Source organism: Cydia amplana, chromosome 5, assembly GCF_948474715.1.
Source record: "Cydia amplana chromosome 5, ilCydAmpl1.1, whole genome shotgun sequence".
Classification (NCBI taxonomy): Eukaryota; Metazoa; Arthropoda; class Insecta; order Lepidoptera; family Tortricidae; genus Cydia; species Cydia amplana.
In genome coordinates, this window is record NC_086073.1 from 14,781,584 (window position 1) to 14,794,404 (window position 12,821).

The 12,821-nt window shown below is 32.2% G+C and overlaps 1 protein-coding gene across 1 annotated transcript in view; it reads left to right on the forward strand.

The window, feature by feature from the left end:
• The window catches only part of LOC134648307 (myosin-VIIa-like), a 126,963-nt gene extending 114,607 nt beyond the window's left edge, over positions 1-12,356 (forward strand). Inside the window, exon 12 of the mRNA XM_063502799.1 lies at positions 12,344-12,356. The gene's annotated coding sequence lies outside the window, so the exon portion shown is untranslated. The remainder of the gene's footprint in view (positions 1-12,343) is intronic.
• Positions 12,357-12,821: the final 465 nt, after the last annotated feature.

Sequence of the window (12,821 nt, forward strand, 5' to 3'; positions counted from 1 at the left end):
GTCTAATGTGTCTATGGCAGGGATCGGATACCGGTATTTTTTGTATGGGAACGAAAACGGTATTTTTTCGTTCTTTGCTAATTACTTCATTTCTAATTGGGCAATCTAATAATACGAAGTCGTAACCTAAAAACACAACTGAGTCCTACATTTCGAGTATAAAATAATTCGTAAAATATGGTTATTTCTAAGTTTTTGCAAAAAACCGGTTCCGATCCCTGGTCTATGGGTTGCTTCTTAGCATGGTGTTTTTAAAATAAGTTAATGCGTAGGTACTATGACTTTTATTCTTTACATGAGCTTTTGGGTCTTATGACGGATTGTATTTATAAGCATAATGCTTAAATTAATCATTATTAACTAACATAAATAGTACCAAAGTGACTGGTCACTATAAATAATATCATAACATTCCGTAAAAATGGCAGTATTTATCCAACAATATAATATTATGTATTACCAAATCGTAAGCCGTGACAACCCTACAGTTTTAAATTATCATGGCTGCATCACGGCATCCTGTACAAAGGGATTACAGATTTCGCTATTACCCACTGCGTTCTAGGAAGGTACACCACCAGGTAGCACCAGCCCTACATACCTCTCGACCTCCTTCAATCTAAAATAAACTTTATGGTCATAGACATAAAACACAATTTCATTGTAACTGTTTCTTTGGAAGGAATAACAATAATGTTGTTCGATATAAATTATTATGAATTTGTGTTAAAATTAGCGTGGTGTTTGAAATTGGTTTAATGGGTACCGTTATTTCTGAATGAATCTTTCTACGTATGTATTTGTGAATGGCAAATAAGCCATCAAATGACGATTAGATCGGTACGGTCAGTAAATACTTAATTATTGTATTTGTGCGCTTTTTGGGGCACTTCTTAAAAAGTTTTTTATGAACTTTCTGATCCTTTGATATCGTTTGAGGTGGATTTTTAAAAGGACTTATTTTTGTATGATTTTCTTAAAAAAAGACACTCCTCGTTGGTGGTTGGATGACGGAGCTTTGAAGTAACAACACAATAAAATGAATATGTGACACTTTGACAATCTCTTTATTTAAATTAAAAGTCTTACCCAACCTATTACTTAAATAGGTATCACAGAACTCACGCGCATATCAAAATCCGTTACTTTTTACCACACTGACTCACTGGACCTAACATTTGACTTCATTCATTTACATTCCTATAGTTTCTATTTGATTTATAACATTTCAAATCAAAGTGTAGTCAAATTTCCAATACTTGTCTAATAACAGCGTTCTGCGCATGAGCGCACTTGATTGACAGTGGCGCGTGCGCCGAAGAATTCACAAAAAAAAAAATATGTAGCTCATTCACTCCCTAACATATCTTGACCTCAAGATCCGTGAGAATACACGTAATAGGAGGTAACACTAATATTAGGCAGCTAGTGGGGAAGTGGTCGATAGGTGTTGTGGAGAATAGCGCTACGCTAATGTAATTATCTTAACGGTTAATACTTAGAATATCTGTAGAGAGCTCGGGGGCGTGTCAGAGAGTCTCGATTTAATTTTTAACAAATATCAGAGCTTGAGTACTTTACAGAGAAAGTCTACGAAGAATTTGTCATGTGTAGGAAGGAGGCTGGACCTTAGGTACTTGACTTGCCACCAGTGAAGTAAAAACGGTTAGTGGTTACCACACCGACGGTTAAAGCGTCTTAAGGTTTATATAGTCGAAACACTTAGCTAATGAAGAGAGACTCCAGAGAAGGCTGTGATGACAGTGTGTGACATCAGACAGAGCCAGTGTTGTTGAGGGTAATATAAAAACATTTCCAGAGTTTGAGATTCTGGAGTCCCTTGCACGTTATATAGATGACATTAGCCGAGTAGTTTCTAGTGGATGGGTATTAAGTACCTTTTGCAGCAGTTTCTTAACATACATTTATTATGATACCATCTTCTTCCACACATGCAATTATGTAACACAAACATGATGATAATTATAGCTCTAGGAAACGTTTAAATGAAATAATCATCCCCGTTTACACTAATCATCCCAGTTATAATGACACTAAGCGCCGACTGAAATATTCAAGCCGATGCGCGCTCCGATATCATTCCCTAGGTGATTATTACGCAGTCGATCATTCATCGATACATATCAGTCGCATTTATCTACCTAATCGAATAGAAAACGAACATTTATCATAAAGCCCTCGGTTCCCTGTTTCTGGTAATTTCATATAAATTACTTAAAATCAAAAGGGAAATTAGAGGTGACGCCTAATGCCTGATTCGCATGTCGCCGGCTTTTCCCAGCGTAACGTTTTATTTTATTTCCCATTTTTCCCCTGGTGGGCGGGCGCGTTTAACAGCACGTCGACGGGATGTTCGACTAATCGTTTTACTGATTACAATATTAGGTTAAGTCGATCGGAGATTACTTTTCAATCGTTAGAGGCAAGAGTCGTAGGTTCCAACTACATTATGTCGACGATTGCAACGGCGCTTATTTATTTATTTATACATACCTATATGTACCTATGTACACATGCGTGACAAAATTCGTAGAGTATGAACGAAAATAGAAAATGATGATTTACATCTTGCTGCAATCAAAGTATGGGTAGTCGCTAATCGGCTAGCATTTGGTTATAGACCCTCTCATACAATGACGGGAGGCTTGTGCCTAATAGCAATAGGACTGGTGATCATGAACTAAGTACCAGTTTCTACTCATGAATTCAATTCACCCATGCTCTGCCAATCATTTGACTTATTGAATGAAGTAGACTGCCTATAATGCATAGGAGGTGGGATAGCCCTCCAATTATATCGGCTATATCCTACGCAAAGGAATAAGGAGGAAACAAGAATGCCGAAGTAAGAAAATAAATCCCAGTACAACTGTCATACTGCATAGACGGTCACTTGCTATAATTACGGCTATGTGACGAACGGGCTCGACTACCGCGAACTGCCATCTTTATGGTTATTAGAGTCGGCGGGCGATAAATAAAACCTTTGACAATAGTCATCACACGAGCGCACATGATATATGTTTACAGGCAATTGCAAATGGCTTAAGCAATACCACAGAATAAGTAATAGTACATACATATTATCATTTATCATACAGAACGGCCACATTACCTCGCCCCGCGACATGAATCTGGCGGACTTGTGGCGTACTCTCAGTAAAGCGACTTACCCACACATACACAATGACGCGTGTACAGACGTGCCGTGCACACATATAAACGCAAATGATTTTTGATGTATGGCGTGTCCGCCCTGTGGCAATACCATGTTCTTGTGATTTCATAATAATATTTTTAATTTTACAGACTAACATTGTCTGAGTAGTGTAAGTGTAAATGACTTCACTAAAGAAACTGGGAATGAATTGGTAATATTCTACTGATTGAGACTTGAGACCAGGGACCGGAACCGGTTACCTTAACCGGGGTTTTTCATAGGGTTATTTTAGAAGTGGTTATAAAAACCCCTACCATAACGGTAACCGTCTGATAAGGTAACACTTTGATTCGGTAACCGTATCAGATCGAGTTAACCCCTGTTACCGGTAACCGAAATAAAAACCCCGTCTATGCTGTTACCTCATAATAAGGTTTTGAACCAGTTCAAACGATTGTAAACTTTACGCAGACTTAAATTCAACTTATTATTGAATAACCGTGGTTGGCATGGGCGGTCTATGAAGCCTCCAGCACAAACAAGTTTTTTTGCCGGTAACTTCGCTTATTGTCAATTCAAACAATATTGCACTTTGAGTCCTTAAGCTAAAATTGAAAACAAGTGAACGATTACAGTATTATTTTTAGAGCGACAGCCGCGGCGCAGCGCGGCCATTCCTTTGTTTATCTTTATACCTGTGTGTTCCTATTGTTTTTGTCAATTCTAGTTTAGAAATTTTTAGAAAAGGGGTTGCAAGTAAACAACATCCTATCCTAGTAATATCTGCTATTATTTAGATATATTTTATGCTACTTAGATTATTATTTTTATTTTCGGGTTCACACTTGATATGTACCTACAGATTAAAGACTGATTTAAAGAAAAATTTTCACCTAACTAGTAATTTTACTGGTACCTAGTTAGGTATAATTTATCTTAAGTGATTTAAAAAAAAACACTTTGTGATAAAGATACATGCGCTAGCGGATTGTGGTAGATATTTTACCATTGTTAACAAATGACATATGTACTAGTTATTATGAGCTTATTTTATAATAAGCAATTAAAGTCTATTTTTTTATTCGGTAGACTAAAATGACATTTCATAGTATGAAATGAAATGACACATGATGTTCATACTACGAAATGTCATTTTAGTCTACCGAATAAAAAATAGACTTTAGTTTAAAATGTTTTCAGATGCGGTGAGTTGTATGAGCTAAGTCGTAATTTACCTTGTACCGCTTAATGCAGCGATCAGAAAATATATATCTATAGCAGTTATAAACTTATTTTAATACTACCAATCTTTCATTAATACCAGGGGGCTCAGCACGGTTCCATTTTTATCGACTATCACTATGCCCGTCACTTTCGCACTTACATACTTGTTAGAACGTGACAGGCATGGTGATAAATGATAAAAATGCGACCGTGCTACTAGGGCAGAATTCATTATACATATTCATTGGGTATCTATAACATTGGTAGGTGAAATAGTTTTGATTAAATTAAATAGATACATAATTACATACATACTTAGTAAGCAGTGTTGGGCATTCAAGAATAAAATCATTATTTAAATAAGAATTCCTAAGAATAAAATCATGTTGATTTTATTCCCGTCAAAATTATTCAAATAATTTTGATCGGAAATAATTCGTATGTGAAAAAATTGAATAAGAATAATCTCATTCTTAATCAAATAAATATAATCATGATTTTATATTCTAAATAATATTCCTGGATTAAACATGTAGTATGGGTGCCGTATAGGCGTTACGTATAGATAGAAGTAAATTAGACAAGAAACTATTATGTTTCTTGACTAATTTATACCTGATTTTATGCAATAAAATCTTACAAATTTAATTTACTGCCGCATAGTCTTGGTATTGGACGATACCCGTATTTATTTTAATGTGATAACTAAATCATCAGGTACAATTCAGCTGCTCTGAACGGATGGTGGATAGCGAAACTCTTCAATGGCTGTGCCTAAATTAATGTAAAAAATAAAAAACCGGCCAAGTGCGAGTCTGACTCGCGCAGGAAGGGTTCCGCACCATTATGCAAAAACCAGCAAATAAATCACGTTTGTTGTATGGGAGCCCCACTTAGATATTTATTATATGCTGTTTTTAGTATTTGTTGTAATAGCAGCAACAGAAATTAATTATTTGTGAAAATTTCAACTGCCTAGCTATCACGGTTCATGAGATACAGCCTGGTGACAGACAGACGGATAGAGGAGTCTTAGTAATAGGGTCCCGTTTATACCCTTTGGGTACGGAACCCTGAAAAAGATGTTTTTAAAGGTAGGATAAGGAATGGCTTGATATGGTGTATTCCTATTTCTCCCCGCCGGGCACAGATGGGAATAGGCGCTTCATTTAAATCATTCCCATATGTCCCCGCCTCATGTATCGCGGCGATCACGTTGGGCAGGAACAAATGGGGAAAATACTCATGATTTTTTTCTGTTTTCGAATTATGTTTATAATTCGTTCTTTTTAGCATTAGAAAGAACTTGAAAGAAGGTAAGCGATTTTGACATGTCTTTTAATTGAAAAACACTTTTTAAAAACCATAACTATTACTTATGAAAGCAGAAGACTATAAAAGATCGTATTAGATTCATAATTGTTACATATTTACCGTAACTTATTTTTAAAATGTGCTTTTCAATTAAAAGAGACATCAAGATTGTTTACCTTATTTCTAATGCTAAAAAAAAACGAACTATAGTATGTGGTTTCAGTATCCGAGTTACTACCAAGACTTATGGTGTTTTTAAAAGCTCTTCTGATATTTAAAATTTGCATTTATTATTTAGACGGAAATTAACAGGTATATCGTTTGACACAACGCTTGCCGCACGTGTTTAGCAAATGCTGACAAAGAATTCACCACGCCACGACTTAATCCTATTGTTATTGCCAATGAGTAATAAATGACGGTCTCAAGTGCAAACACGCCTGCAACTTTCTGCAAATCTATTTAATTATAGTGATAAGCGTAGGACTCTTTTCTTACCTGCAGTAATTTACTATCTCATTCACTTTCCGTAGGTGTGAAAGAGATAGCATACGTAAGACCTCAAGGCTGGTAGGAATAATAAACAAAATACATACTTAATACGCAAAGAAATATACATTGAACCATCATAATTATAATTTCGCAGTTTACTTTCTATGTAGCTTCATTATAAAATTATCATCACCGTTTCGAAAGCTTCAAAAAATTCAAATCAATCCAACCATTGAAAAGAGGGGTGAAATTCATTTTACTATCTATATACATTGTACTACATATAATATGACGTATAATATGACCAAATAAATGCCATTTAACCTTGTTACCACTAACTCATGTATCTACAATTACATCAATTAGTCATGACACGGCAGAGTACTGATAACAATACTGTAGTGTAGTACAATAATAAGGCTTTATTGTTGTCACTATGACTCTCACCGCATTCTGCTTAATCCTAAATATCCTAATACAATAGAAAATACCACGACCTTTAAACATTCGGTGCACTTGCGTTGTATGTAGCGCGTGCCAGCGGAGCGCAGCGTTTCGATTTAAATACGCATGTTGCTTCGCCTGTGTAGGTATATTTATTATCTTCATGTTATTAGGTACTAGGAAGTGCAAATAATTGACTTCATACATGAAAGATATTTTGCAGATTTTGTTCAATAGTCACCTTCAACAACACGAGAGTAATCTAGAGCAGAGTTGGGCAAAAGGGCTTATTCAAGTTATAATAAGAATAAGAATAAAAACAGAAATTTCATTCTTATTCCAATCGATTTGAATAAGAATAATTCTTGCACTCGTTATTTTAGTATAAATAAAAAGTGAATAAATCATGACACTTTTATTTTAAATGAAAAAGACAAAACGGAATATTTATTCCAGATGTAGGATTATACTAAATAACGTTTTATTCAATTAGAATGTTATTCTGAATTAATTTACCTTTTGTAGTTACATACTCCTACTTTTAATTTTGTAAGTTTCTAAAATAAATAAAACAAATAAAATAGATAAAACAAATAAAATAAATAAAAAAAAAACAAATAAATTATATTATTTACATCTATTTTATTAGTATTGCATTTTAGTTTTTATATAATATTATAAGTATTAGTTTAATTTTTAAGTAGGTTTATTTTAATTTTAGTTTAGGTTTTAAATTTTTAATTCATAATTTCATAGTTAGTTGTAATGTTTTTTTATTTTTACCTTTTAAGTTAAATAAATGAACTTTATCCTAATAAAATAAATAAGATAAATAAAATAAACAAAATAAATAAAATAAATAAAATAAATAAAATAAATAAAATAAATAAAATAAATAAAATAAATAAAATAAATAAAATAAATAAAATAAATAAAATAAATAAAATAAATAAAATAAATAAAATAAATAAAATAAATAAAATAAATAAAATAAATAAAATAAATAAAATAAATAAAATAAATAAAATAAATAAAATAAATAAAATAAATAAAATAAATAAAATAAATAAAATAAATAAAATAAATAAAATAAATAAAATAAATAAAATAAATAAAATAAATAAAATAAATAAAATAAATAAAATAAATAAAATAAATAAAATAAATAAAATAAATAAAATAAATAAAATAAATAAAATAAATAAAATAAATAAAATAAATAAAATAAATAAAATAAATAAAATAAATAAAATAAATAAAATAAATAGATAAAATAGATAAAATAGATAAAATAGATAAAATAAATAAAATAAATAAAATAAATAAAATAAATAAAATAAATAAAATAAATAAAATAAATAAAATAAATAAAATAAATAAAATAAATAAAATAAATAAAATAAATAAAATAAATAAAATAAATAAAATAAATAAAATACATAAAATAAATAAAATAAATAAAGTAAATAAAGTAAATAAAGTAAATAAAGTAAATAAAGTAAATAAAGTAAATAAAGTAAATAAAGTAAATAAAGTAAATAAAGTAAATAAAGTAAATAAAGTAAATAAAGTAAATAAAGTAAATAAAGTAAATAAAGTAAATAAAGTAAATAAAGTAAATAAAGTAAATAAAGTAAATAAAGTAAATAAAGTAAATAAAGTAAATAAAGTAAATAAAGTAAATAAAGTAAATAAAGTAAATAAAGTAAATAAAGTAAATAAAGTAAATAAAGTAAATAAAGTAAATCAAATACATAAAATAAAAAATAAAAAAAAATAAACAAAATAAATAAAATAATCAAAATAAATTATATAAATAAAATTAACAAAATTAATGACAAATAAAATAAGTAAAATAAACAAAATAAAAAAATAGACAAAGTAAGTAAAATAAACAAAAACATTAAAATAAGCAAAATTTAAAAAAAAGTACAAAAATAACAAAATAAACTATTAGTTCTATTAATAAATTAACTTTTTCTTTTAGTAGGTATTTGACTGACGGCACATCACTAAATACGAATGTAGCAAACCAATAAGCAACCGATAATAAAGGTTACCATAACTGAATAAAAACCGGTTAAAAACCCCTAACAAAAACCCTAACGCGATGGGGTTTTGAGATTAACTCGGTTAAAGGTTAAGGTTACCGTTTCAATAAGCTTACCGTTACAATCAGGTAACAGTATGATAGGGTTACCGAATGATACGGTAACCGAATTGATTGGGTTACCGAATGGATAGGATTAAGCGTAAAGAGGGGTTTTCCGGTCCTTGCTTGAGACGTGACAGTCGATGGGTCACGCGAGCGACTCCTTGTCCGGAGTTCAAAGCCTGGATGTTCTCGATATGAATGTAAGCGATATCGATATAATTTATATTTGATTAACAATTTTAAATAATCTACATAGTCTGTGACAATATCAGAGGTGTATTAGGTTTTTTTTCTCATCCATGAGACATACCTAGATGTCTGCTAAATATGACCAGCTCTACACTAAGATTACTAAGTATAGGATGATGATGTTTTTGGCTTATACGACCAACAACTTCGATCCAGTAAGCCAGAGAAGGTCCTTTCGCAAATGCACACCCTTTTTTATTTGATAATCTTAGAATGTTTCAAGATTACCTCCGACGTTTCAAGGACGGCATTGTTCCCGTGGTCTCGGAGATAGACTAGGTAATAATAATGTGTAAAAATCGTGAAAGTTTTCATCAGTAATCTTATAGAGGTTGATGGTGTTTTTATATTAAAAATGTGAGATGTACGCCAGTGTAGGTATAGTACAGTATAGTAATATACTGTAGGTAGTAAGGTTGTAGTCAATTTGCAGTTTAAATATTTTGTGGGCGTTAGTTTTATTCACTTGTTTCATTTCCACCTTAATAAGTAATAACTGCATTATTAACAATCATCAATTACTTTTACATCAAGCAAACCGCCATTAGAACAATAATAACGACATAAAAATGTAATTTGCCAGTGATTAATAAAACAAAAAGCGCCTAATAATTTCATTACTCCCCCTGCGTTTGCGCTGAGGGGTGAAAATGTGTATTTTTGTAGTTAAAACACTATATTTACGCCTTTATGGTTTGGGGTACGTTTGGGGTCTGGCTTATCGTCACATCAATGGGCAGAACTGGGCCAGGACTGTTCACACTGCTTACAGGCTAATTGCCTCAGACGAACCAGTATATAATTTATCTGGGATTATGCATAGTTGTAACTGTCACGTAGATCCCACTTGTTTGGATGCCCTGAGGCGTATGCTTGCTAAGCGACTAGAATTCATGATCAGGAGTACGCTGCGCTATAATTTCCTTATGCAAATAAACTTCCCTTACAGGTGTAAAGTGGTTTGTTAGGGAAGCATTTATTAGGTTAGTTTTTTTATGAAGTTCATTGATTTTATTACTCGTTTGGAGCCAACAAATTAAAGGAGAATGAATGAAGCGGAGAGTTTATTGCGTTAGCGTATCCTTTTTTAAGATTTCTTTTTTTATTTAAAAGGAAGTTGGTTTAACATATAAAAAGAGAATATGAGAGCAATGTATACGTCGGGTTTGGGTAGGGAGGAGATGATTTATGTCGGCATTTCTTAAAATATATTTCACGCCATTTGACGCACGTTAATCTCAATAATAATTAAGTTAAAAAATAGCACTCAGCATGATCGAATATTAAAATAAATTTATTGTTCTTCAATTACGAAATGACATAAATAATTCTTAGTCCGTGTTAATTTATATCACAGGTCCCTTATTCCTTATTTAATCGTTAGTTTTGTCGCGTGAGAAACGCGAAGTCAGTAGCGAGTAACTTTTAAGTACACCATTTTGTACAAAATTAAGTTTGCCGTTACTAAATTTAGGTGTGACCCTTAAAGTTATGGGTATAAAGATTAGTCTTGGGTAGGTTTTTGGTTGGTGGGTGGTGATTTAAGTTGGTGGTGAGGGCTAGTGGTGGAAATGCGCGAGGAGCATTAATCACAACAGAATTAGCTTTGGCGATCCGCTCCCGAGTGTCCACTGAGAATTTATTCTGGGGCCTTCCGCTGTGGACAAAAGTACGTAGCTGAAAAATCAAGTGTTTTAAGAAATAGTGAAAACGTGAAGCTAAAGCACAAAATAAAATATTAATGAAAAGTTACATTTTAATGGCTTAGTCAATAGTAAAAAAGTTACTAGATCGTCTGTATCATCGTATGCAGCGCTAAAATGAACACTAGCTAACAAACGATAAAATAGGACGCACATGTTTCAGCAGTAGGTATGTTGTTCTTCGATACCTACAGAGTAGTTACAGTTACCGCGTTAATGGATAGAGTTTCAGTACCTATGTGTATTATACTTGTAGATTTAGATTTTGAACCTAAAGATATAGGTATTATTGGTAACATTCTTTACAGATTTCGTTTTTTTTTCACGATAAGTAGATTGTTCTAGTTATGTATTATTAATTTTTTTATTTACTAATTAGATATGAGTGTTTAAACTCCTTATTATAACATGTGTTTATTTTGAACGCAAATGTATAAAATAAGTTTTAATTTTAAAAACGTGAGTTACCTCAGCATCCTTTGGCCTCAGTCATATAAACTTTGATTCGCGCCCAACGCCTCCGCGCCGCTGGGGACCGCATAAATACTACTTAACGCTCACGACACTCCAAATTTAAAATAACAACAAACCAAAAAGATTTAAAAAATAAAAACGCCCGGAATCAGAACGTAACTTTTTAATAATTATCGCCCGAGTAGCGTCACTAATATGTGAATGAACATCCTTTTCCAAATAACTTAGCTCACAGTTATAGATTTTGACGTAATTTATTCGTGAACCCTTTTTAGAGGCTGATTTTTAAGATAAATATTTAGACGACGCTAACGATCCGATGAAACGGTCGGGAATTTGATTTAGGTAAGCATTCATGTCGGATTGTCTACGTCAAATCTAATTAGAAATGTTGAAATTAGGTTGTGTATTAGAAATGTTGAAATGTTGTGTATTAGAATGTTAAAGACAAGGCTATCTGGGCTATTTATCTATATAAACTTATAGACTACCTCCCATAGACTTCATATTATGAGGAGTTTGCAAAGATTTGGGATTACAGCAAATATTAGGCGCTCTTTAAGTTGCAAAATACCGCGAGTCATTTTAACAATATAAAACCCATTGCTGCATCTACACTATTCTACACTCTTATTCACTAATAAGCCCACGCCAATATTATATACCGCTAGAATTAATTTACCTACTCAACTACCTACTTGTAAAACACTACGATACAAAAGTCACACAAGTGACAACCCATAGTAGCTTTACACCATTTTAAAAGTAGGTAGTTTTTTTTATAAATGTAATTTTCATGGAATTTAAGTATTTAAATTAAATGTGAACATTTACTACTTGTGACGCGAAGACTTGTCCGTTACGAGTATGTGCTGTCTAGTAGATTTGATCTGTGATCAAAGCAGAACGGTAATATACAAATTTACATGTTTCGTTAGGCACAATAGGCTCTCGAAGGGACCCTAGCTGACATAAACAGGCTTTAGGCACACTTTCCATTAATGCGTAAACAAGCGTAGCCGCGCCGGTGAAATCAGTTACGGACACGCGTTCTGCGTACATTGTTTTATTCATGATCTCAACTTCATCACCTTCGGTTTAGCAAAGTTAGCATATTAGCGTGTCATAATTGATGCTTGTCCAAGCATTTGAAATATTTCGTTAGAAAAGGCGGAAAGTCGTATTGCAAAATGATGTTTGTTTGATGCTCGCCTTTTCGTGCCTTTTGAAGAATAAGGATAATTCAGTACATATCTACGTCTGAAACCTCAAGGTCCTAACACGAATTTACCAACACATTGCACTAAACTGTTAAACCTACCTAAATTTATCGATACTATAGTTTTCAGACTGATGTGTGACTATCAGGATACATCTTTAAGAAGTAGGTAGTCTCAAAGTACAGCCTTGTACCTTAGACTTGACTTTTAGATGGGACCTATATACCTATTATATTTTGCGAGGAGAAGTCAACAGATTTTTTTAAGACGGCAGGCGCACCAACCTGCATAATAATGTTAGAAAATTAAGTAGGTACAGTAAAACCACCCCACTACTTGTATAGTCCAAAAGCTCCCAACTATGA